At 32.1% G+C, this 24,895-nt stretch overlaps 1 long non-coding RNA gene across 12 annotated transcripts in view; it reads left to right on the forward strand.

Moving 5' to 3' along the window:
- LOC143243414 (uncharacterized) overlaps positions 1 to 22,828 on the forward strand; it is a 31,217-nt gene extending 8,389 nt beyond the window's left edge. For 6 of the 12 annotated variants that reach the window (XR_013024496.1, XR_013024505.1, XR_013024497.1 and 3 more), the window contains 2 exons: positions 5,229 to 10,737; positions 22,814 to 22,828. This is a non-coding gene — a long non-coding RNA (uncharacterized LOC143243414). Of the gene's footprint in view, positions 1 to 1,087; positions 1,355 to 5,123; positions 5,143 to 5,228; positions 10,738 to 22,813 lie in introns of those variants that run through there. The other 6 variants (XR_013024488.1, XR_013024491.1, XR_013024494.1 and 3 more) reach the window with 3 other exon arrangements.
- The last annotated feature ends 2,067 nt before the right edge of the window (positions 22,829 to 24,895 follow it).

The following is a 24,895-nucleotide window of genomic DNA, read 5'->3' on the forward strand; positions in this document are numbered from 1 at the left end:
GGTTATGGTTAGGCTGCATTTGGAATATTTTGTTCAGTCTTGGCCTCATTACTTCAAGAAAGACCTTGAATTATTGGAAGGGATTCAGAAGAGGGTTATAAGTGTGGTATCTGGGATGGTTGTCTTATAAGAAGGGATAAAAACTATCCTATTGTTTTCACTTGAAAAAAAAGAGAAAAATTTGGATTAAATCTGATGGCAGTGTTCAAGATTGTAATAGGAATTAATAGTTTTGATGCATTTTTTTTTTTTTCATATTTAACAGTTAAAGTACAAGAACTAGGGGACAAAATTATAAATTTTGGCAAGGTAGGAGTCATCTTCAGTTAAGTCCAATTTTATTTTTCATAGAGGATGGTTGGTCTTGGCTATGGGTTACCTTCTGGTGTTCTGGATACAGTAAATATAAGCCAGTTTAAAAAAAAAAGCTTTAAGTGTTGTTTTATGTATTTGTTTATTGATAAATAGTTTTAGTTTATTTTAGACAACAGAACTGAGATGTTTTTGTTGTTTTCTAATTTCAAGCAAAGCTACACATCTGTGCTAGTTGTTTATAATTTAACAGTATATACTAGATAAAAGGCAGCTAGTTATCACCACACTCCACTAATTCTTGGGCTACTCTTTTATTCATAAATATTGAGATTTACTGTCACATTATAATGCTCACATATAAAATTGTGCACATATTTCATGTAATGGGGGATTTGAACCCTCATTCCTTAGATCATGAGTTGAGTGTCAAACCACATGGCCATGTTGGCCCTAAGTGAAGATAAACCAATAGGTTTCATACTGTCTCAAAACATGTTTATTTCTGAGAGTAACAATACAAACTGAAAAATAATATGCCTCACGATAGACCTGTGTAATATTCTACAGTATAATGTTTGGATGGTTTACGGTTCATTTCTGAGAAAATGATTGAGAAACAATTACAGTTGTGTTAGAAAATATAATGAGATTAGTAATAATATATTATGCAATTATAATGGCTTTCCAGTATATTTTTCTGTACTTCCACTGTGCTGTCTTCCTTTTATTAATGCTTATGAAGTTCTGAAAACAAGTTGAGTTTGTCCTTTAGGTCTAAAACTAGAAACCAACCAGCTACCAATCTTCCAAACAAATGAACAACATTAGTTGACAATTTGAATAGCCAACTGCCACTTTACTATTCACATCCAGAATAACCAATGGAGAGACAACAGTTTGACATTCAAAAAGTTAATAGTCATTCCTCGATTGCCATCTATCTCTGCATATCCCACATTAGTTGTATTTTTTAGTAGATAAACATTCAGTAAGGCCACTTTGTATTGTTTTGGAGATAAAACTTGTACTTGCATCTAGATCATTGAAATAACCACATCCTGAGTTACTTATGTTTAATAAGTTATTTTATATTATCAACACTATTACTTTTTCACATACCTCAGTTTTCGTACAGTTTCTAGTGAAATATAAAATTATTCTTCAACATGTCTAATTGAGAAGTGTTCAGTAGACAATACTACTATTTTTTTTACTTGTATGAAATGTACAGTTTGTGTCATGGAAGCCGAAACTGCACTCGCTATTTCGTATGGTACATTTCCTGATACTTCTGTGACTTTGTATAGTGACAGATGATAATAGTGGAAACTTTCAGTTCAGGACTATACATTGGGTCATTTAATTTTTATTATAATAGTCTGGGAACAAGTCAGTCATACTTTTCTTTTTATATCAATTATTTCTATAATTATTTTGAATATATTATCTTTTGATATAACATAACCCACACCATTATAATATGAAATAATTATAGAATTCAAATTTGAGTATGATCTATTCATCTAGGACATTGAAAATAAGTTAAGAAAAACACAACACAACAATTACTTTATTAAAAGATGGTAAATAGTGATGAATAATTATTGTAATACAAAACTAGCTTCTACACTAACAATTTGGCCATTGTCTTCATAGAATAAACACACAGTGTTTGTTCCACGGTAGTCATAAGTTACTTCTACCTGTTTAAAACTTCAGTTAAAATGTATACCAACAATTTATGTTTGAGGAGGCTAATAATATAGTGTGTAATATGTCATTCCTGTCTATCAATAGAGTTATGTCAACATTATTTTAGAAAGCAATAAATACTTCTTTATTTATCATTATTAAGTACTAATGAACACTCATTCAGATATTTAAAGAAGTTTTTTTGTGTTTAGTGTTAAGCATATAGCTACACAATGGGCTATCTGTACTGTACTTGTACAAACACTGAAACAAGGTTTTAAAATAATGTAATGTGTTTCAGTACAATGTGTTGGTCCATTTCAGCTTTCTCATTATCTAAGCCAAACTTAAACTATTAAATAAGTAAATTAACAAATTTAAAACTAGCACTTTTCATTCACATATCTATCAAGCTTTAGTTTAAAAACTCAATCAAATTTACTTCCTCTGCAACATCTGAAGGCAACTCATTCAATAACCCAACGATTCTATTTGAAATATAAATTATCTTGATTGAAACACTGCTTCTATCTTCCCTAAATCTCTACTTTTCCCCCTCCCAAGTTCTATAATTATTTTGTTCAGTGTGAAAAATGTTGATCCATGAACATTATCAATTCTTTTTAAAATCTGAAACACTTCAATTAGACTCCCTTTAACTTTTTCTAAGACAAAATATTTTTAAGGAAATAAATCTCTCCTTGTGTGACAGCCCTCCATTACAGGAATCATTCTTTGAAGCCATCAGAACAAGTTGGTGTATTTCCAGAAGTACACAAAACTCCAAATGTGGTATAATTAGTGACCAAAACAATGAAGTTATAAATTTCAGATTAGTATTCAACATTTCTTTAGATACAACCTAAAGTTCTATTTGCCCTATCCCTAGCAATAGCACAGTGCTTGAATGGTTTTAGAGATTGATCAGCTAGTTACACCAAGATCCTTATCTTTCATGACACTATTAAGGTTATTCCTATCCAAATTATACTTAATTGGAATAATGATAACACAAAAAATTGCATTTATCATACTTAAAACCCTACTGCCGTCTATTTACTATTTCAGGTGTGGAATACTGCTTAATTATTCCTTAGTGAAAATAAACTATTCAAAATTTAGTAATGCAATCAGCAGATCCTAACTTTCCTTTATCATCCCACTAGGGTCTCACCCACATTTTAACCTTTTTTCTTTACCCCTTATTGTAACTAGATCCTTAGCATTAATATTTAATTTTTACCTAAACTTTTTCAAAACATTCATTTTGATGCCCTAAGTTTCCTTATTTTTTTTATACCATAACAATTTAAATATCTTAAATTTATTATGCTTTTCTTTAATTTTTTCTTGCTCTTTATGACTCAATCTGGTTTTTATTTGCAAGCTACCCTTTTCTTTAAGGAATATTTAAAGAAGAATCTCATCTAATCAGTATCTGCAAATAACCCGGATGGATTCAATCTTCTTGCTATTACTTTTTGATATCATCAATTTTAACAGGATGCAAATTAAATTTCACGTATAAAACCACTCCTCCTTTTGTTCTTTATCAACAACCTGTAAACCTGCATTTTAGAGAAATTTCTGTCATCAACATCATCTATGTGCAAGTTATTCTAGTTACATCAAAATTGTCCATTCCTGTTTGTGCTGTCATCATTTATTTTATATTTCTAGCACCACAGTAGTAACAATTAAACCTACCCTTATAACCACTTGTATCAATTTATGCATTAACTCTAAAGATGTTATTAAAATAACCAAATTTTATTTTTATTTTCTTATCTATCTTACTCTATTTGTGCTGTTGATTTTATTTTCTAGCATAACAAACCACAATTTATAATATTGCTTGCTATGTTTCTTGACCTAGAAACATTATTTTAATGTATTAGACAAGCTTTTTGTTGTTGTTGTTGCAATGCATCTTGTGATTTGAGTTGTTATCTTATATCCTGTTGTTTATCAAATGTCTCGCACTTATAGAAAGTTTAAGTGATTTAGCTAAAAATGTGTAAAGACAGTCCAAATACATTTAATACAAAGGCAGAGATGCCAACTATTTCAAATGACTGAGTGATTGTAGACAGAGCCCTTTCACAGTTTTAGTCCTTTTAGATTTGCCAGAAACAAGACAACCTGGTGAAAGAGGCCTCTTTTTTTTCCATCTTGTGAATGATTGGTGTTTCTATGCTGCTTAGAAAACGAGAAATACCCATCTATGCGAGCACTAATTGGCTAACAAGCACTGATGGTGTAACTATGGATTCCCCCATGTACCCAATATGGAGAAGCACCGCACTCAAACTATTGGTAGACAGAGATACAAATATTTTTTTATTATTTCAAGCACAAACATGATTATTGCAAGTAGCCATTTGGACTGTCTTTTATTCATTATCAAAATTTATTTGTATCTAACTAGAAATATTCTTTTCACCCCCTTCAAGCCCTGGGGAAATAATTTATCACTTTATTGTATAGGCTTATATTGTATATAATAATTTGGGAGTTGCAACAAGTCGTAATATTTGTCTGTATGAGTGTATAGTTGTAATGAATACACCAAAATCATAATGGTTGGCATCTCTGTAAAGGGAGCTTAGTTTTGAAACAAAATACTTATTGCTTTTAGGTTGACATTAAACCCATGACATTAACATTAGTTCAATGAAAAAATGTGATGCCATTTACTTCAAACTTTTGTTACATTGTCAATGAGCAAGGACGAATTGTTTATTTTTCTTACTGCTGAAAGTAAAGGTTGACACTGGTTTAGTAATAACCTGGGCTCTAGAGGAATTCATGTTACTGTTTTGTTTTTAAACTTATGCCTTGTAGATATTTTAATGTGATTTAGATTGCATTATGCTCTCACTCATGTCATGAAATAGAACTGTTAATGAACAAAATCAGTTTTGTGTTGTTTACATTATTCTATCGTATATTGTTATTAATTTATTTCAACTTGACAAACACGTTAAAACACAGTTTACAGTTCTCTAATTCAAAATTTCAATAGTTAGTTCTCTTAAATAGATAAATACATAACACCAATACACATATTCAGTAAAAAACACTTAACTCACTCATCTTGTTTGTCAATCAATAAGAACAAAGCTACACAAAGGGATATCTTTGATCTGCTCACCCAACAAAGCTTGAAGAACCCAGATAGAAAAACTGTCAACAAATTTCACAGATTCCTTCTCTTTCAGATTCTGAAGCTGAAGAACCATTCTAGGAAGACCGTTTCCATTGATTTCCCACCATCTAAGACGAACAACTATGCCTAATGTATGATAACAGAAAGCAATATTGGAGCATCTTCTTTTAAGCCCTCAGGATTTTCTTTGGGTACTGCTGTTTTCCTCCACAACAATGTTTTGTTGTAGAATCTCAAGGTACCATTGCATACAGACAGAACTTTTCCATTTTTCATTGGCATGATTGAAAATTCTTACACTATTGTAAAGAATTTTGTGATTTTAAGACAGGTAACAAATCCTTGATTTTTTCCTGATTTTGTTGCATTCACTTGTGTCTTCGTTCTTAAGCATTTCTTGCCTTCAACAGGAATATTAATGTCAGCTTTGCAGGATATCATTACCATAACAAGTCTTATTGATAAATTTAAAAAAATCAAACCACATGTAATAAAATTTGTATGCTATTCACTTTTCATTATATTCCTTATTTAGTTATGAAATTAATATTGTTGTTATTTAACCTATCCATTTAGTTTGGACTTTTTCTTAAAACATAATGTGGTATTTCCATTTTACTTCTTAATCATCATGTAGAGACAATCACAGGTTGAACAACACGTTGTGATAATTATTAATAATCAAAATTTGTAAAAATACACTCCTTGCACCTTACAAATTTTTGTTTGATCCTTGTTTGGGTAATGTTTATTTTTGGTGTTCTAACTGAATGGATTCACTAACCACAACTTGAAATGCAAAATATAATAAAGTTAGGAAGAAAATCTTAATTAAAAAGACAGTAAAAAGTTTCTTCAGCCAGTGTGGTCTCACTCAAGTAATAATGTTAAAATAAAGATATCAGATTTAAAATACTATTTGACATAATTATGGTTAAGGAATTTATCATAAGAATTAATATAACATTAAGATGTGTTAGTAATTTTCTTAGTTTATTAATTATTTTATTTCCTTCAACATTATTTACAATGTGTATGATTTTAAAATTTTCTATGTGATATTGTTAGTGGTGGGTGATAACAAAGTTGCCTTCCCTCTGGGCTTTTAGCACTAAATTGGGGACAGCTAGTGCAGATAGTACTCGTTTGTTTAATAAAAATCATGTCAATTATTTGAAATAAAAATAAATAGCTTCTTTTTTTAAGATAAGCAGGAACTTACACTATTTGTGTACTCACCACAAATATTTAAGTCTGGTTTTGTCCTTTGACTTATCGCTGTGCCACTATATCTGAAAATACTATCAAATATTGTTTAACATGTAGAACAGAAAACGTTTGAGCTTTGAATCTTTTATTGCTTTTATACACAATAGTGTGATCTTGGCAATTTCTGAGCAGTGGTAATACATAAACTCCACTGTTTATTTGAAAAAGAAACTTAGTTTTGCTACGATACTAAAGTTCTTATTACAGCTGAGAAACATCTAACTTTAATATGCATTGGATGTTGAATCTGCTACATTCCCCAATCATAACAGTGAATTCAAAATAACAAAAATCTTCTCTCATGTTCTGCTGATATCATTTCCTAAAATTATATTTACTGACAATGTATGAGTGGTTTTCATCATTTGTTTGTACGTTTCATAAGGCAAGTGTTGTTATTGCATCAGTTCTATATGTGGAAGTAGTTTTAGTTGGTAAAAGATGTCTTGGCCTTACTTCCTGTGTGTTGTAAAACAAATGTTACTGTTGCAAATATAGAAATAGCTGACTCTAATTTTGCATCTGTCATAAACTTACTGTAACTCTCACTAAGTCTTTATATGTTGTTAACGAATTGCAAATAATTGTGAGGATATAACAGTGAAATGACATGATTCATGTAATTAGAGTTGATGAACGATATTTTTCAGTGTTTATTAGTTTTAGAGTAGAAATATACAATGGTTTTAATGTACTCTGTCAACTGCAAGAAATGAAACCCCAGATTTTGCCATTACATGTCAGTAAACATATCACTAACCCTTGGTGTAGTGTTCAGTATAGAAGTGGGGGAACATGTTTAAAAAGTGTTGGTATTGTTTGTATTTATCACATTGCTAATACAATAAAACACATTTCAGGAATATTAGCTGAAAGTTGTAAAGACATCACATTCGTCTGGTTTCTAGTTTTCAATCAGAAACTGAAGTTTAATGAAATTGAGATTTATCACATTGTTGATTAACAGCTCAGAATTTGTTTCCATTATTATGAGGTTTATGATGCTGAAGCCTTTCACATTTGGAAGAACTCCATGTGATGGTTTTTGAACACTAGATTAAAGGGTTCAGATCTGATGTAATATGGTGCTCAAACTTGGGCACTTCTAATTCCATTCCAAACATAATTTCTGAGCTAAGTACCTTAGAATTCAATGAGTGGTTAGCAGAGATAAATCCAGGCTTTGAAGAAAAGGAAATAGAACCCCGTGGAAAGTGTTTCAGATTGTCATTTACAAAATTAATTGTTGTATATAGACTTTCTAGACAACTTTGAACCTATAAAAAATGCCTAACAACACACTATTCAGTTGTTAAAATAATTCATTTAAATTTGTTCTTTGAAATCACAATAAAGTAGAGCATGTTGCTAAGTGTTTCACATATATTTCTGTAACCCAAATATATATATATAAGCCATGAACCTACAACAATATTGTACATTCAAATTACATTTATTACTTTAGAGAAAGAACTTCAGAGATTTTAAAATATAGTAACTTACAATTTTACCAAGTTTTCCATCTTTCTATTTTCCTGAAGAGGATGTAACCAATGAAAGGAGGTGAAAAGCAGGATTATTTTCTGTAAGAAAAATTGATTGTTGTTTTAAGGTTATAAGCACAATAAATATTAAAACAATAATGACTTCATTCTTTTATTTATAAAGACTGTATTTCCAATATATAAAATTTATATTTAAATATGAAAAATAAAGTTGTACCATGTGTTATTGTCTGTCATTCAGTGTTAATTTCTATAAAATCTACAATAGCCAACAGATAAATGGCAATTACTCCAGTAAATATCACTAAAGCACTGTCTTGACATCCTCTGACAACTCAGTGGCAAACATAAGATTTTGATATCCATAGTTGGTTGAGCACATATAGCTCATTCTGTAGTTTTGCTTTTAACAGAAAAAAACAAAAACAACACTGTAAATCAATTTTGTTTAATAATGTGTGAAAAAAATTATAAAATTGTATTTTTATTTACCCAAAAGTATACAGCAAGTAGACCCTAAGTGTAAAAATATTATAGGTTCATAATATTAAATTACCAGAAAGTTTTCATTATATGAGATTAGAAGTGTCTGAGTTCAGATTACCAACAAACATGCTGACCCTCAAATATGGAGCAAACAAGCAGTCACTCATTTTAACACATGTATGTAAATTAAGTATAAATATATTGCCATCATCTGCATTACAGCCAATATAAATTCAAATAAAAAATAAATTATTTCTCTATTAGTTTACTAGCATTAGATACTTTTCACCTAAATATTTATCTTGCATATTTAAATATTTTGGGAATTTATGTTGAAAAAGAGCCATTCAATAAAATAACATGTTTAAATGTGGTCATTATTGTAATGTAAATCATAAACTGACCAATGAAATTAAATGTATATTTCAATATGCCCCATCATTATCTAGTGTATAAAGCATTTGCTTCAAATTCTGTGACTTTTAAATCTTTTTTTAATACAAGGTTAAAGGTAGATACTCTACAAATGTAAACATATTGTAGCTTTGTTTTGTATACTGACAAATTGTATCAGTGAATGCAGGAAATATAGTTAAACAGTACAAATTTGATGGAGGAAGCCAAATCAAACCTTACAGTTAGTAATTTGGAATTTTATGAGTTATTCTATCCAGACAAATAAGCTTGAAACTATATTATGACATTTATAACTTTATTTTGTATGAAATTTTGGATTAATTATCACAATTTTCAAAAGTGATGGACAAGATTAATACTGAAAATTCAGGAAATATTAGTAAAAAAGGAGAGCTATCTGCAGGAAAACTAACTGAAGTGAAACCATTGAGTTACTTTAATATATATACAATCAAAGAATAATTTCTAAAGCATATTTCATGAGTGCTTTCCAATTAAACAACCTACCTAAAGCCAGAATACTTTGATTATCACGAGACAGAACTATTGCATTCAGGTTTGTAATATCTCCAACATCAGTTTCCATACATTTATTATTATTAATTATTATTAACACAGGTTAAAAGAGTTGGAGATGCTGAAACTTACTTCTCCAGATCTTCAGCAACTGTAAATTAAAATACATAAATGATCCATGGAGATATAGAAATTGACATATTTGCTAACCAAGGTTTTCTGCTTCATCCATATTAAATGTTTCAAAGTGTATTTTAACAAAGCAATTGTAACAGGTTCAGAATGTCCAAGATGTAAAACATCACACATACATGTACTACTTTCTTAAAATTATATGCTTAATTTAAATTTATAATTTATTGTTATACTAGAGGTAGAAAAATAATTCTGATACAAGTAACTTCAAACATTTTAACAGAATGATTGAAAATGAATTAATTTAAAATGTGCCATTTAGAACTGAAGTAATAATATGGGCAGTTGTCATAAACTTTATCCTAATGGTAATCACAATAAAAAAAAAGAAAGCTAATATATAACTAAACTATCAATGAGCTACTATTTCTAATAATATTAAATCTCCATTTTCATGATAAGATTTGAGCAAGTATTTGTTTTTCTTAAAAATGTATAAAGAAATAACATTTAATAAAAATTACAACAGAATTTATAAAGTTAACATAATTTGAAAGTAGTCCTTGAATAAATACTTCTGCAAAAACATTTTAACTAGTCTCCTGATGAACTACAAAGTTACTGAACTATTTGTGTTTGTTGATCTTTCTCTCATACTCCTATACTTATTAGCAAGCGCAGCTCAAAACTAGTTTCTAATTATTACTGTTTTTTTCATTATTCCAACAGTCAATTAATAGAAATTTCAATTTGTGATATATCGTGAACCTGACAATGACCAAAGAAAGTAAAAACATTGTTTGCTCCTCTACCCATACCTGCCATATTTATGTATATAATTTTCAATTACACAGATTATCAGGAAACTGATCAGAATTACCATTTCCAAGTATTTCACCTATCCAGATAATCAAAATGTCATAAAACTTGCTCACTCTTTGTAATGACAAAGCCACTCAGGCCATTAGCCAATATCACTAATTTTGAACTACTGACTAGATCCCACAACCAAACCTTTTTTCTGTTCAACTACTTACTAGAACAAAAACAACTGGTTTTTAATATATTTGATTAATGTAGCTCTCAATTGATTAATTATCAAATAATGGCAATCCCTCAGATCTAGTGAGAAAACATGTATGAGAAAATTGAGTTCCAAGAGAGAAGAGTATGACAGATATTTCCTGTATAAAAGGGATGTGGTACAAATCTTTAATACAGGTTGTGGTAGAGGTAAGAATTTATCTGAATTTCATTTTGTAATAAATATTTTAATCATTGATATAAGAAATGCCCTATATCATAGCTTTTGAGCAAGAACTCCCATATGCCCTAAAGTGAGAAAACAAGAAAAATATCTAAGGACATGTAAAAGGCTATTGAAATACATCAGTGTTAAGTGACCAATAGTTGGTCCCAAAATAATGTACTAGGTTGCATAAAACCTAAAACACGAGGGAACTTGCAAGTAGTTGTTTCTTCAGAGTTGCATCTATGTTGAAGACAAATACTGTAAAATATTTATGGTGTACTCTCAGGGGCACCATCTTACAAAATAAAAAGATTTTAAAAACACATACAAAATTGGAGGTTTAACTAATTACAATACATCTATACATTTCCTACTGTTCTTGTGCAAAACAAAAACCATCTTAATCTGAAGTGTTAAGTATCAATATTTTAATCATAATCTTTCATTATTTAGATTTGATTGGCCCTGAAACTCAGCTAAAAGACTGACTTGAACATACATCTTACATTTGTTCCTGCACACCTGTATCTTTAGTCATGTTCCAAAACTAACTTAAAACTGATCTTAAACTTGCCATACTATACAATAGCCTAGTTTGAAATTGTTTAGTACACATTTCAAATGTCATGTATCTAATGTCACAGTTTGTAAAACATAATTAACTTCATGAATATACTTTAAAATTTTGACACAGATCCAATCTATGCAACTAATAACAGCCAAATTATGATAGATTTGAATTCATATCAATGGAACTAAATGCTAAAATAACCATAATAAAATCCTTTTTTACAATTTTAGAAGCTTTAAATCAACATACGAGTGACTAATTTTGAATACACAACATGTTTCTAAATACAAAAGTACACTGTTAAGACCAGGATGGTATTATAAGCATAACTTTATTTTCAAGTTTAGAGAAACCTCTAAATGTTATAAGCACTATAATTCTAAAGTTGATTCAGTTCAATAAGAAGAAAGAAAACGTGAAAAAAATAGTAAATGATAGTTAAGTCTGATTACATCAGTTGTGATAAAAACAGTCACATGTCCAAAGCAGCATACACACTTGAATTTGTTTCAGGGTAAAAAGTATCAAGACAGCTATTAATCAGCTTCTAAGTATCTTGTACATTCTTCTTTAACAAATACATTAAAAATGGGGAAAAAATACATAGTTCAAGTGGGTTGGAAAATATTACTTTTATGTAATTGTGACAACTTTATACACAAGTACCTACTTCATAAAGATCTCCATAAACATATACACATACATTTGAGAAATGCTATTTATTGATAACTGCAAAACAGATGTGAAATGCAGGTAATTACTTGTCCCTATAAATGTCAGTACTGAAGAAAGTAGAAAGCAACAAGAATTTTCCTGATTTCACATTCAACACTGCATGATTCCCAGAAACTTTTTATTTCACTGGGTTTTCACAAAGATGTATCATTTGAGTTTATGCAGAGTAGAAAAGAAAGAGACAAAAATTTCCACCAATGGCTGCAAGAAAAGACAAATTAAGAAGCAGCTAAAACCAAATTATTCAACAATAGCCAGAATTTTATTATGTCCAATCATACCACACCAATGACATTACAACAAACAGCAACCCATCAAAAACTGTTTATGCTGATAAAATAATTTAAAAAATTCATGCTTGAAACACAATTCTGGACAACAAATGATTGGAAATAGATGACATGGTCTGATGTACAACATTTTATCTGTCTTATATTAATGTTAGAATAAAATTATGAAAAACATGAAGAGATATACAATAGTCTTGCATGTGTTTTTCTGACAGTGCATGTATTAGAAGTTGTGTAATTGTGTGGAAAACTCCTTGTGATAGTCAGAGTGTACCTGAACTTGTCCACTTTGTGTCACTGAATCTCCATACTCATAAACAAGAGTTCTTTGAAGACAATAATTTTTTTACTGCTTGAAACTGATTTTTAAAAGATGACTAGACAAATTACCAGATCTCGCAACACTGATCATCACATTTACTATCATATTCCTTTATTGACATCAATGGGGCAATATTTTATATTAAACTCCTACCCCTAATAATGTTAATCATCTTAGTCAAATGTCACATCCAAAAGAAATTGAAACAGTACCCTAGCCAACATATTATTCTAACAGCTCTTCTCTGAACCTTCTCCAACCATTCAATATCTTTGTTCAGGAATGGAGCACAAAACTGTGTACAGTATTCTAAATAAGGCCTTAAGAATGATTTATACAGTTAAACAATATCTCTTATCATATATTCAATATTTCTACAGATGCTACCCAAAATTCTATCAGCCTTACTGCTGACTACAATACACTGTTTAAATGACTTCAGTGATTTTGTGATTACAACACCAAGATCTTTTCTTCAACCACAGTTTTAATGAAAATCTACATGCATCATCTTAATTTTGAATAGTTAAACATTATCTGTTACATACTGACTCAATTAATTAAATTATCTAAATCTTCCAATAAATCTGCAGCACCTTTGATAAAGGTAGCCAACCCAAAAATATTAATATTATCTGTAAACAATTATTAGTCTTTCCAGAATCAATATCATTAATACCAGTCATAAACAGCAGAGGACCCAGCACATAGCCTAGAAGCACATCACTTGTAACTACCACACAGCCAGACCTAACTCTGTTTATTACTATTTTCTACTTTCCACACACATGACAGTTTTATTTCCAGTTTAATAACATTTTCCTCACACCCACAGATTTAATTTTTCTTACCAGTCTTTTATGAGGTACTTTATCAAATATTTTCTGAAAATCAAGGAAAACCAAATTCAAATTTCTTTCATCAACTCTTACAGTAACATCTTCTAAGAAGATCAGAAGATTTTTAAAAAAGACTTTTTCTTCAGTTAAAATACACAACAACATTTCACCCTTCTTAGGGTATCTGTACTTAATTTCAATTAAAGTTTTAATACCCATACCAACCATCTTGAGAATATATTTTTCTTCAAGTAAGTCTCTCATTGTAATGAAATACTTTCCCTTATTGAAATCATGCTGGCTCTATGACACGATATCAAACTGCTTTAAGAAATGCTGCAATACATCTTAAATCATACTTTTCAAAACCTATCCAACTACTGATGTAATATTAAATGGCTTATAACTGTCTGGACAATGGTCATCATTTCCTTTAAATACTGAACTACTATTAGCCAACTTCTAATCTTCTAATAATGTATTACAGAATCAACAACAGCTGAGGATCAGTTAGAATCTGATATATGTAGACATGTAGTACACAATGAACAACAACTAAGGCTCAGTTAGAACCTGGTAGATGTAGATATGTGGTACAGGATGAACAACAGCTAAGGATCAGATAGAACCTTGTAGATTGAGATATTGAGTAAAGAATGAACAACAACTAAGGATTAGTTAGAATCTGGTAGATGAAAGATATGTATCTCAAAAAGAACAACAACTAAGGATCAGTTAGAACCTGGTATGTGTAGATATGTAGTACAGGATGAACGACAGCTAAGTATCAGTTTGAACCTGGTAGATGTAGATATGTGGTACAGGATGAAAAACAGCTGAGTATCAGTTTGAACCTGATATATTCAGATATGTAATACAGCATGAACAACAACTAAAGATCAGTTAGAACCTGGTAGATGAAAGATATGTATCTCAAAAAGAACAATAACTAAAGATCAGTTAGAACCTGGTAGATTGAGATATATAGCACAGGATGAACAACAGCTAAGAATGAGCTAGAATCTCGTAGATTGAGGTATGACGTAGAGAATGAACAACTAATCTAGCGTACATTATTTGCGTTGTCATTATTATGTGTGACGGTAACCGGAAAACATTACTATGATGTTAAAACTGTTGAAACCAGATTATACATGAAGTACAGCATGTACAACAACTAAGGATCAGTTAAAACCTGGTAGATTGAGATATGTGGTACAGAATGAACAACAACAAAGGATCAGTTAGAACTTGATAGATTGAGATATGTAGTGCATGATAAACAACAACTAAGGATCAGTTAGAACCTGGTAGATTGAGATATGAAGCACAAAATAAACAACAGCTAAGTATCAGTTAGAACCTGGTAGATGTAGATACGTGGTACAGGATGAACAACAGCTAAAAATTAGTTTCAACGTGGTAGATTGAGATATGTAGTACACAATGAACAACAACTAAGGCTCAGTTAGAACCTGGTAGATGTAGATATGTGGTACAGGATAAACAACTGCTAAGGATCAGTTAAAACCTTGTAGATTGAGATATGTAATACAGGATGAACAACAACTAAGGATCAGTTAGAACCTGGTAGATGTAGATATTTAGCTTAGGAAGAACAACAGCTACGGTATTTGCCGGTTAATAAGCCGAATCGTCGAATAAGCCGAGGCCAATTTTCAGCTCTGAAAATGAGGGTTTTTGTTTATTACCGCCCAATAAGTCGAAGCCATTTTTAAGAAGTGACAAGTTTCTTCAAAATGATTTCTTAGTCTCGTTTCAGCGTCAGCATGCATGTTGTGTGTGATCATTGGCGTTCTGTAGTAAAGCAGAACATGTCGTATTGAGACAGAGATGGAATCAATATGTCATTCGTTATTGGCTCCACTCACTGTAATTAGGTAACCAATGAAATTCCAGAAACAACGTTTCACTGTAGTCTTAACGTGCTTTGCTGATGGGACAAAATTACCGCCTATGGTAATTTTCAAAAGAAAAACATTTCCTAAGAAGAAGAAATTTCCGAAAGGAGTGATCGGCCAATAAGCCGACCCCCAAAAATCAGGTCCAAAATTTAGGGCCAGAAATTCGGCTTATTAGGCGGAAAATACGTAAGTATCAGTTTGAACCTGATAGATTCAGATGTGTAATACAGCATGAACAACAATTAAAGATCTGTTAGAACCTGGTAGATAGAGATATGTAGTAGAAGATAAACAACTAAGGATCAGTTAGAACCTGGTAGATTGAGATATGCAGCACAAGATAAACAGCAACTAAGGATCAGTTAGAACCTGGTAAATGTAGATATGTCGTATAGGATGAACAACAGTTAAGGATCAGTTAGAACCTGGTAGATTGAGCTATGTAATACAGGATGAACACCAACTAAAGATCAGTTAAAACCTCACAGATTGAAATATATAGTAAAGGATGAACAACAACTAAGGATAAGTTAGATCGCTGATCTTCGGTTTTCGACTCTGTTCGAGGTGTTCTGAGGCCACTGCAGGTTGTAGGTGGCACCAGGTGATCGAAAAGCCGACACGATTTTCTAGGAACGTCGAATCAAAGGATCCGCCGCTAACCACCCGGACACTTTTCGCAACGGCTACGTCTAGACTTCCAACACACCGTCGCAGGCTACTACGAGTCCACACAAGCACGAAATAGACCGAAAAAATGGATATCCCAGTCGGTAGGCGGCGGGCGCGGGTGATCGAATTTCCCGCTCGCTGGTATTATGTCTTCGACTCTGTTCGAGGTGTCCTGACGCCACTGCGGGTAGTCGGCGGCACCAGGTGATCGAAATGCCGACGCGATCCTCTAGGAACGTCGAATCGAAGGACCCGCCGCCAACCGCCCGGGCACTTTACGCAACGGCTACGTCTAAACTTCCAGCACACTGTCGCACGCTACTACGAGTCCACACACGCACGAAACAGACCGAAAAGATGGATATCCCAGTCGGTAGGCGGCGGGTGCGGGTAATCGAATTTCCCGATCGCTGGTCTTCGGTCTTCGACTCCATTCGAGGTATCCTGAGGCCACTGCGGGTAGTCGGCGGCACCAGGTGATCGAAATGCCGACGCGATCCTCTAGGAACGTTGAATCGAAGGACCCGCCGCCAACCGCCCGGGCACATTACGCAACGGCTACGTCTACACTTCCAGCACACTACTTGCCTTCTTATGTGAAAATATAAGCACCTATACACGCATCTAAGAATTACAACACCAGCAACCTTTTTTTCCAATTTACTAATTTTGTACAAATGTAAGTAAATATGAATCTACAGGCGCATAAAATAAATTCAACACTTTTCAGCACATCTAACAATTTATTAAAACGCTGGCATACACGAAAAAAATCACATATGTGTGTACAACTACAAAATCAACACCTAAAAGCACATGAACAAAATAAGCACCTGCATGTTCCTCTACGAATTTCTGGATCTGCACGAGAATTGATAAAATAATTTATACGCACAACTACAAAATAAACACTAGCAATGGCACGTATGAAAATAAGCACCTGTTCCCGCGTTTACAAATTATGCACTTGCACGTGCGTCTACGAAGGTAAGTTCGTGTGCGTGCATTAACCAAGTTGCATATCTGTGTGCAAATGTGCTAGAATAAACATTTAAACGTCCATGTACCAACATGCACAAACAAATACCTGGGCAAACAACTATAAAATAACTACCTGTGAGTGCATGTACCAATTTACACATCTGTGTGTGCCTTTGTAACAATAAACACCTAAGCTCACATATATCAAATTAGATACCTGTGTATGCAAGTACAAAAATAACCAAATGTGCATGCATCTATAAATCAAACCATTACCTGCATGTGCATGTAGAAAAAAGCACCTGTACAAACAACTATAAAATAATCTGTGAGAACAAGAACCAAGTTATACACCTGCATACACATGTACAAATAAAGCACCTTAGGAGATACTACAAAATGAACATTTGTATATGCATTACAAATTTATGTACCAGAAATAGCATATACTAAAATAAACACATGGGCGAGAGATCAAAAGAAATCTGTATGTATGTCATATCGTAAGAAATAATGGTGTCTGTAACTGTTTGTTAACAACAGCTTAGCATTCTTATGTTAGTTCCTGTTAAACTATGTTGAAGCATACTAAATAACCCTATCCATCTGTTAACAGGATTAAAAATTATATATTTCTATATCAGTTCCTGTTGAACAAGTCAGAAATTGTGTTATCATCAAGATTAAAAGTGATGTAACATTAACAGTTGCCTGTTGAAAAGTCTAGGAATATGTTAAACAGTTTCTTTCAAGGTTAAACATTGGTTCATGTTATACAATCTTGGAGTTAAACAGCTGATAATAAAACGAAACGTTAGTTATTTTCAACAAATTTCAGACATAGTAAACAGCTGGTTCAAAACCTAAACAAACATGAGACACACAGTTGCCACCACTTCTAAGCATTGCTTCCTGTTGAACACAAGTAACACATATTAAAAGCTGTTACCAAGATTTGTTAATTTCTTCTATACTCTCTGTGTTGAATTTCTTTAAACAGAGAGTGAGATTGTCATTGAATGGTTTGTAAAAGATGATCTCATTTTGTTTTTTCTCTTAAATATACAGATCTTTTTTAGGCATCATTACTGGCATTTCCAGATCTACATTTGCTGCTAACTACATTACAAATGCACTGAGAGCTCTTTCTATTTACATTTTAATTATTTATATCTTTCTTGGTACAAACACTACCTTTAAGGGTCAATTCCTACATTTGATTTGTACAAACACTACCTTTCAGGGTCAATTCCTACATTTGAGATGTCTATACTCTGACATTACAAACGACATTACTTGTTATTTCTAGACATCAGAATTATCCCAACAACACCAATAAAAAGGCTAAACTTGCCACATTCTTTATTGCAAGCTGTCTCTGGTCTAAAGACAAACCACATAGTGACAGAGATCCTTTAGTCTTTACATATCTTCTTCCAACTAGACAGAGTAGCGGAATTATCCAATGCAACATTACCTTACTGACAAGAGAAAACACATCTCTCAACACTTTTATCACTCCACTTTCAGTTTCTTTCAAATGTAAAATGAATTTCAAAGACTGTCCAGTACATTCCAAATTACAGACAGAATCAATCACCTTCACTTGTACAAACTGACAGAACTGGTCTGTGTTGGCAAGCTATTTGTCTTGCATGTGATTATATCACTAACTTATCAAATCTCTCCAGTTCTACCTTTCATGTAAAAGGCCAATTTAAATCAGAGTGCATTATTTATTTATTTGCTTTGCTAGATGTAAACATCTCTGACTTGTACACAATGACACCCTTAAACCCTAAGATCCCAAACACCTCAACTTTCCAAATCACAATGGCATTGGTGACATGAGTGTACTGGTATTATGACATGATCCCCACAAAAAAGTATCATTGCAAAATCCAAAAACATAAACTTATATTTAACTAAATTTTTGCACCACATGGAAGTAATAAATGTTTTTTAAAGTGATTATTATCTTCCTTGTATTTCACTCCTGTTACCATGACATCATATACATGTATTCCCTGATGAATATTCTTTTTATTAAAAAATCCGTTTTCAACTTATGGAAAAATGTTATTTACAGAGTTGTGAGAGCATCATACAGTTTTTTATATTTTTTTTCGTTTGTGTATGTTATAAATGAAACTAGTGATAAACTGTCAATGACATATATAATAGTTCTTATTTTCTTTATACAAAGAGACAAAGAAAGATAAAAGCTGTTGCACATCAATTGAAAGCACAAAAGATGTTTGTTCTGAGATTTTTTTTCAAATAATTTATGAACAAACTTATATAAATTAGTGACAGGTTATGATAACTCTGGAATTAGTGTATCCAGTGTAGTTAAACTGAATGAACAATTATCAGTGTTCGATTTTACTTCTTACAGTAGAGTTACCCTGGATGTAATAATGTCTCCATTAATAAATAATATGAAATTGAAAAGTCCCCTTATTGATATAATGCTAATCATAGTACAATATATATGCACCACTTACATATTAGATTTGTTTCTTTTATATAACTTCTGTTTGTGTATGTATGTGGTTTATTAAGAAATTCCAACTTTTAGTAACATGTGCACTGTTGTAACAAGGAAAATATATAGAGGATAATGTAATTTAAAATAATGTCTTCATCACTAATTGATTCATTGTTGTTGTGATATAATGCAGTTTGCAACTTAATTATTCATATATGTTTATGTGAAATTTAGTAGTACAGTGACATTTAAAAAAATAATTTATATGATCCACGTGAATTAACATGCAAAGTCCATCCAATTTATAAGATTTAAATTGGAAAACGTTTTGCAAAGTATACTGATGTTTTTTTAAACTATTGTCATACAACAATTGCTTCCACAAATTCTAAATAAACTTTATCATGAACCTAATTTTGTTGGTGAACAATGAAATATTAGATATAACTGCATGTGTGTGAAAGTCAGCACCTGTGTGTGTAATCTTATAGAAGAAAGTACATTTGTTTTATTCATGACATTTACTTTTCTCATAACGTTTTCAAATACATTTGGGAACGCAAACTCATCCACATAAGAAAAAGCCTCCAATTAAGACAAATAATATTTATGTTTTAAAATTTCTCAGATAATCTTTTCAGGTAAAATTAAGAGCATGGTCATTTCTACACATAACCAGAAAAAAATTGTTTCCATAAAACTAAAATGCAGAGATTATACAATTAATCTGAGAGTTACCAATGGGGTTCATCAAATCCATTAGTTGCAAAAAAGTTGGGTACACTATAAACCAAACATCTGAGTAAACTGAGGGTTCAGTACATTATAAACAAAAATTTAGAGTATAAAGAGGGTTGAGTACACTTTACTAAGATAATTCTGAATAATTACTTCAAGAAATGTTGCAATAACCATAGCAGATATAAATAGCAGTTGAAAGGCATGTAAGTGAAGGACATTTATAACTTGTTTGGCGTCATAGGAACAATAATGCTACCAAAATATGGTCACATTTAGAAAGATTATTTAACACCCTTTTCTACACAAAATTTTGACATTGTAAAACAAAGGAATACATGTACAGATCAACTTGGAACGTCAAAACCATCCAAAAAGAGACCTGAAAAAGTCATACCCCTCACCCATGGTACAGAACGTGCAGCATCTTGCAACAGATGAGAAAACATCAACATGGATGTCAGTCAGTAACAAAATGCATCTTCATCATCATGTAACATAATAAAGAGTATGCCCATCTCAAAAAATGCCAGAAGTCACATTTGAAAAGGTACCACTATTTTATTTTATTACAAACAACCTCAATTATAACCTGTTGCGAAACTCAACGGTAATATCAATGACACTTAATACTAATAATTAACACCAGAAAACACTTAATATTAATCAATAATTAGACATAACACTACACAACAGTAATTAATAATGACTAAATTATACTCATTAAATCAAAATGTTCGTGTAAAACGACGCCATGGATCCACTGAAAATGAAGAATCAAGTTTGCCAAATCTGAATAATGAATATACTCGTATAGTTCAGAGTTGTTAGCCAAAATTAATGTGTAATCTGAGGTTTGCGTATTCGAATTCCCGTGACACCATACATGCTCGCCCTTTCAGCCATGGGGAAATTATAATGTGATGGTCGATCCCATTATCCATTGGTAAAAGAGTTGCCCAAGAGATGGCAGTGGGTGGTGATGACTAGCTGTCTTCCCTCTCGTCTTACACTGCTAAATTAGGGACGGCTAGCACAGATAGCCCTCGAGTAGCTTTGTGCGAAATTCCAAAAACCAAACCAAACCATTTTCAGCAAACATTCTCGTGAAGAGATTCTTTTGAGATTCAAAAACACCCTTTCATGGATTCAAATTTCTCAGAACGGAACTTTCCTGAAAAGTTCAAATATGTTGACAGATGTTTTGTTTCATAGTGACGTCGAAGAGTGTACTCTTTCAAAACGGCAACACTTTTGGTGGATATCACACAAGTAGCTTTCTGGTTTTTTGTTTCCACAAAGTACTTTTCTCCCCATTCTTCATTGAAAGCACGACACTCAAAGTCCACTTTTCTTCTTTTAAAAGCAGCCACAACGATGGATGAAAAAACAACAACACAGTACTGGTCCAAGAACGCACAAACCAAATTTATTGAAACGTACGTTTGCCACGATACTTACCTAAGAACGAGTTACGAATAAGAGATATGAGCTTGCTGAAGCGGTTAACCCTCGGCTGCTGAATTTACAAGACGAGTCGATGGGACGAGGGTTAAGTCTGTTCTTGTTTTCGAAATCCTAATGCTCTCATAGATACATGCCTCGATATGAATAAACGGACAGCAAGGACGAAAGAAGAATTTTCCTATTGGTTAAATATGTGCGTAACAGCCTTGTTTCTTTTTATCATAACGTCTTGTGTTTGCGAGCTTGAAGCGACAATCGGTGTGATTTATTTTGTTATGACAGTCGGACATTTGATGAAATGCCACATTTTATTTCCAAGCGGCTAGCTGCTAGCGGGCCAGACAAAATTACCTCGAGAGCCGTAGTTTGGTGACCCTTGGTATAGCTTGTTGACCAAACACATTAGTAGGTAAGGATGTTAGTGACAGAACAAGTTTAACTGTACAGCGTATTAACCAGACACAGTAGAATGTAAGGATAATGGTACAGCTGCGTGAATAGACACAACATCATATAAGAATGTTGTACAGTAAGAACAATTTTGTACAACTGAAGTAGATGTCAGTTGTTTTTGAAAGTTCTTTTTTGTTTATAAAAAAGATTAAAGATAAGTAAGAGGCCTTTTTTTTGTTCTTTAAAATCTATAGCTTGCTGTAGTTGTAATGACTAACACATCTATAAAAAGTATTTATTTCGTATAACATTGAGTATTATTTCAAATATAGCAGTGGCAGTGTTTTTTAGTGTAAGATACCAGCTTTATTAACATTCACAATATTTACACATATGGTTTACTGTTGTTCTAGAAGTCTTTCATGTAAGCTCATCATATGACATGTGATGATTAGAGATATTCAAGACCTCTGTTTTGTTTTTCTGCAATTTTTTTTTAATTTTCTGTCAACATAAATTTATGAAATGCAATCCCATTGTTGCTTGGCTAGTCTGAGGTACGATGAAAGCAAGAATTTTAAGTGTGTTACGTTAATGCTGTTTTATTATTTGATGTATTGTAATCTGTTACAGCTGTCATGAACTTGCAGATCAAATTCCGATGTTCTATCTGGCATATTCACAAATCCACTACTTAATGCCATCATGTGTCTAACCTCTTGTTGGTTCTTTGACATCAGTAACCAGGTCCTCACTACTTTACTCCAGGTGATTTAATATTGTTGGTTCTGTTTCTCGATTTGCATTTCAATTGCTTTTTATGACAAGTTGGCTCAATATTAGCAGCAAGGTTTCTTTGCGAATCAATTGAAAACCAAACTAATACAGTAATGTACTGGAAACTTTTCTACAATGATATTTAAAACTAGATGTGTTTAAAACTGACAAGCTATAAACGAAAGCAATCAGAAGTTTTGTTTATCAGTAGAACTTGACTGTAGAATAACATTGGTAATTAAACAACAATGTTGAACCAGGCGTTAGAAGATGTTTGATATAGACGAGTTACACGGATTGTATACAAAGTTATAAATACCAAAGAAAATAAACCTAGTTTACCTTATTTTATGCACGTGTTATTAATATTTGAAATGATTTTGATTTATTTTAAATAGGTAGCTTAAAACACAAAGTATCAGCCTTTAATAAAATATAAAAACTGTGTTTATTTGATTGTTATGAAAGCTATAAATGGATAGTCGTGTTTAATACCTCACGAGTATCGAAACCTGGTTTTCAGTGTCATGAAACTGAACACTTACTACTGATCCACCAGTAATGGGTGTGAAAGATGTCTTGTTTGTTTTTTTCAAAGACAGTGGTTAAAATGATGTTCAACATAAAGCAGTGATTAGATAATTATCCATTAAATAACGTGTCTTAAAACATCGATAAATGAAGGTTTAATATCTCCTAATTAATGATATTTACGGTGTTTTAAGTTTGTTTTTGTTTTTGACTCAACACAATAAATGCATATTTGTGTATGTTTTCAATCTATATTTATAATGACAAAATTCATGTTTGTTTGCACTCTTAACTTCTCAAAGTAGCCTACTGAGCCAATGCCAACCAAAATTTGTATGTCAACATTATGATATGACGGATTAGAACACTCTATTGGTTGTTTTCTTTCCTTAGTTTATTTCTTTCTTGTTTTTATTTATTCTGATAATGTAGTTTGTCATAAAGATTATTTTATAGGAACATTTATGTATATATACATGTGTTTATATTGCAGAGCCTAAAGCTGATATAACAGCCGTTTGGATATTATTTTACTTCCATAAAAGATAAGGTAATTAATTCGCCTTGCTCTAAGTAATAAAGTGACCCACAGTAGTTCAGGTGACGATGTGTAGAACTGGTGTTTTGTGGTATTCATTCTGTTATCTCTCAAACTAGTTGTACTTAATACATTGGAGACGTGTTTAGCAAGATATGGAATAGGGTGACGATGTCTATAACTGGAGTTTTGTGGTATTCATTCTGTTATCGCTCAAACTAGTTGTACTTAATACATTGGAGACGTGTTTGGCAAGAGATGGAATAGGGTGGGCGATGTGGGCTACCTGCCTCCACTCTAGCCTGTCTCTTCACATTTGGCGCAGATAGTATTGATGTGGCTTTTTGAGAAATCCAACGAGTAAACGACAAGCAAGGTGGCATATTTTAAATGTGTTAATTACTTGAGTTTAGGTGAACAGAGTGTACCTCAACCACTTCTGACAACTTTCTTTTATATATTTTGTTACATTTGATTGTTTTGACTATCAGAAGTAGGTTCAGAAAGGATAGAAAAGGACCGTGTGATTTTTTGTGTTTTAAGGGAATTATATATTTTTGTTTTATATAATAAAAAAGTTCTAGGTTTTGTTTATTTGAAGTTAAGCACAAAGCTTAATAGGCTAATAATATAAGAGTATAATAGGGTATCCGTGCTCTGCCCACCACTTGTATCTAAACCCGGTTTCTGGCGTTGAAAATTCGCAGCCATATCTTTGTGCCACTAGGAGCCAAGAGAACTTTCAAGAGACACTATGGTTTTAATAGAAAATCCATACCTCGCACCAGAAACATATAAATGTTTGACTTTTTTCTCTAAATATTATTTTGTTTCTTTGTTTGGAAATTCTCATAAAGTTACAAAAAGGA

The sequence above is a fragment of the Tachypleus tridentatus genome, unplaced genomic scaffold (genome assembly GCF_004210375.1).
Source record: "Tachypleus tridentatus isolate NWPU-2018 unplaced genomic scaffold, ASM421037v1 Hic_cluster_2, whole genome shotgun sequence".
Classification (NCBI taxonomy): domain Eukaryota; kingdom Metazoa; phylum Arthropoda; class Merostomata; order Xiphosura; family Limulidae; genus Tachypleus; species Tachypleus tridentatus.